This window comes from Belonocnema kinseyi, chromosome 7 (genome assembly GCF_010883055.1).
Source record: "Belonocnema kinseyi isolate 2016_QV_RU_SX_M_011 chromosome 7, B_treatae_v1, whole genome shotgun sequence".
NCBI lineage: Eukaryota > Metazoa > Arthropoda > Insecta > Hymenoptera > Cynipidae > Belonocnema > Belonocnema kinseyi.
The window spans coordinates 70,644,287-70,648,001 of record NC_046663.1 but is presented as its reverse complement, the minus strand read 5'-3'; the positions used below and the strand labels follow the sequence as shown (position 1 = coordinate 70,648,001).

Here is a 3,715-nt window from a genome sequence, read left to right as displayed (position 1 = left end):
CTCACGGAGCAAAGAGTTCTAATTTATACTTTTGGTAAATTTATGACACATGAAGATAACATGTGGTCATTATCACCGAATTTAAGTTATTACGCCTTTAATGTTAACTGCAGACTATAGTATTTAAAAGTATAACGCTTTTTTAAACACTTATTCGGATGTAAACTACTCTTAATTTCAAGTTGATTCTGATCCAATATATTTTAGATTATGGGTGAATGATGAATTTTTACAGCAAAAAATGTTGGTCAACGCCCTACTCCTTTCTAACGCTTCGTGGGGGGGAGGGGGAAGGCACCCCAATGACTGATCACAGAAAGAATATTGGTCAAATCCCTACCCCTTTCCAACGCCTCGTGGGGAACGGGAAGGCACCCACATAACTGATCACAGAAAGACTGCTGTTCAAACCCCTACCCCTTTTCCAGGTGCCATGGGGGGCGGGAAGCCCCGTGTCTTATCACAGAAATAATGTTGGTCAAACCCCTACATCTTTCCAAATTCTCGTTTGGGGCGGGAAGGCACCCCTGTGGCTAATCACTGGAATAATGTTGGTCAAACCCCTACCCCTTTCCAACGTCTCGTGAGGGGTGGGAAAGCACCCCTGTGGCTGATAGAGAAATAATGTTGTGATCCCTGTGACACCGTTACATATTGTGCTGTATTTCTGTGATTTTTGATAAATAGATAAATAAAGGCTCGCTGTCCCTTTGTCGATACACTGCTGGTGTTTCACACTTGATTGAACACCCACTGAAGACCCCAAACAGTTCTACTCTCAGTCCGAAACCACCGCGGCATTGGTTATATTTCATAAAATGTCCAAGATTATTGAAAAATTGATATGAATATCTGCAACGGTAACAGGAAAATATATGTAACCATTACAGGTACGTAAGGTAATTATTTGTCAATATAAATCCTGAAGTATCATATTTATACTCTAACGCGATCAAATTGTTGCTAACAATGTAATGTAATTTTAAAATATTTGCAACGATTTGATCATTTTAGTTTACAATAATTAATGATACTTTAGGATTTGGAATCTATCAGAATAGAATCTCCAAAAGCACATTAAACTTTTTTTTTAATTTAAAAGTTCCACTCTTGCATTTTTTCACGAGAAAGAGATCAACCCCTAAACTGAAGTTGCACCAAAAAATAGTCCGAAGTCAAATAATTATAGAACATTTTTATCTACACAATTTTCCTTTTTGACATTTTTTCGTTTCTTACATAAGTTGGCTGGTCTCTCTCACTCTCTCGCTCTCGTCCCCTTAAAAGCACCTTATCTGGTCTATCGGGATCCGGTAAAGCGGAACTCCAGTGTAGACTTAAATCTAATTGAGCGCATATTTTTCAGAGCTTTGTAGCATTTTATTGCGTTTTTTATGTATAAACCAAAAACCTAAAAGTCCATCAAAAAATGTGTCCAGATAAATTTGTAGCTATTTTGAAAAGCTATAAATCTTCTCTTAAACTTTTTTATGTATCTCGCGTTTTTTGGCATAATATTAGAAATTTGCACGCTATTACAAGCCAGGTGTTACATTTATGATACGAGTAATTTAAAGGAATCTGTATTACTATCAGAGAAAGTTACCATCGATCAAGTTAACTCTTCAAATAACCTAAAATACTTAACGAAATTTCAGGCTAGATGTAAAATATATTTTTTTTTTATATATTTTTTTCTGATATCTCACGTAGTTTCACTGAAATTTAGAATTTTCGATTCATTCATAGTATTTTGGATGCATAGAACAAAAAAATACGAGTAACAAAATGGTTGAAGTAAAATTTGTAGGCCATTTGAAAAGTTAAAATTTTTCTATTAAACTCTGTTTATGTGTCTATCGTAGTTTGGCATAAAATTTGGATATTCTATAGAAATCCGTTGAAGAACGGAGGTTCGAAATTTCGGATTATTCTAATACTTTCTTAATCATAAATGATCAGAATATAAAAACATACTTAATTTAATGAGTAACAATCAAAATTTGGCTACAACAATAGTAAGACTTTTATTCTGTGACGGTAACTAACGGATCCCCGACCTTGAATCATGGTACCAATCCAAATGCACCAAATAACCTATTGATGTGCCGGGCCTGGTGAAAAGTAAACCATGTGCAGCATCCTGGTCTGCAACAGGTCTTTCACTTTTATTCCTCAAACACTGCCAACACGATTTCTGACGGGAGTAGGAGTACATTCTTACAGTGTTTAGTGCCATAAACGTGGAAGGGGGAGAGGAGAGCAGAGGAGAGGAGAATACACATTCACTGTCTGGCGAGGTGTGGGCGAAGCGCGAGCTAAGCGACTCGAATGCCAACCAGACTTCAGTATTGTCCAGGCCAGGCAGGCAACAAAGGCCTCGGGATTGTCGTATCGTGGGCTAGTGAACAAGCCCACGGTCCTGGGAACCTGAAGTCCTAGAACCACAATTCCTTTTTCCAAAGCCTTGAGACTGGTCGCACTTCAGTCCATAAATTACATAAATAAAATTACAGTGCGTATACATTCGCGTGGGTAGTTCACTCGGCCCAATCAGAACAGCTGTCAAGATCTAAAAACGCTCATCAAGAGTTATAACAGAGCTCCGAAGAGTTGACTGACCTGGTACAAGAAACTGCTTCGAACCTTATAATGTTCAAACATAACACCGGCAGAGGCAAACATTAAGAAGAAAGTAAAGAAATGTGATGTGATTTTTGACTGAATATATTCTGTGAGTGGATGCAAGAAATAATTGTTTTCACAATGATGTTGATACTGCTGCGTTGAGTCAGATTGACTACATCCAGGATAAGTGCTGCGAAATGAAGAGAATGCGTCAGAGCTTCTGCAAATACATCAACGATTAAGAATGTGACTTTGCGAGTATAGTGGATTTCAATATGTGTTTGTCTGATTTTTAGATTTCAGTTGTCTGCGTTAGTTGGATTTTAAATAACTTTAAGAAGACCTCAGTGTGTTGGTACCTCTAATTATTTCGGAATTATTGACGTAACGGCATGTAAATTCCGCCGGCTATGAATGGACTGGTTACTGTGAGAGTTTTAAAATCGTTTCGGAGAATGTTTAATTGTGCGCATGAGTTTTTTACGGATTGTGAGTGGGAAAAAGGGAAGCAGTCTGGAAATTGGTCATGAAAAGGTGGGTTATTATATACATCCTTTCACGTTTTCATGTTTGTTGGATGGTATTCGCTAAAATCTGAAAATTTTATTAATCAGGGTGTCTAGTATATGAACTTTTATTGTACTTTTAACAAGTTTAAGAAAAAAAATTCTTTCAGTTCATACAACTCGGTCAAAGGTAAAAAAGGTCAACTATTTTTTAGGCTGGGAGCATTTTTTTGTAGAAATGAATATTTCTTGTAAAAGATGCAAGGTATCGCAAAAGAGCAAGAGGTATTTTTCATAGCTCTTTTTGCGAAGAAAAATATTATAGGAAATTTTTTTGCAAATCGGAAAAATACATATCGCCTAATTTCCTCTGAAAATCAACATGTTTCGTCCTCGAGAGATCCTGCGACTTTAAGTCTAGAGAACCTCCTGATCAGGCTAGTCATTTTATCAAATTTTTGAGATGATTCTATAAGAATAGTGCAAATTTCAATATTTGTTTAAAATTAAAATAAAATTAATTATAAAAAACATTTTTCAATCCCTTAATTGAAGCCCCCCCTCCCTGTAGACAAACTTAG

General features: G+C 36.5%; 1 protein-coding gene across 1 annotated transcript in view; it reads left to right on the top strand.

The window, feature by feature from the left end:
* Positions 1 to 2,292: 2,292 nt before the first annotated feature.
* The window catches only part of LOC117175847, a 40,536-nt gene continuing 39,113 nt past the window's right edge, over positions 2,293 to 3,715 (top strand). Inside the window, exon 1 of the mRNA XM_033365633.1 lies at positions 2,293 to 3,162. The gene's annotated coding sequence lies outside the window, so the exon portion shown is untranslated. The remainder of the gene's footprint in view (positions 3,163 to 3,715) is intronic.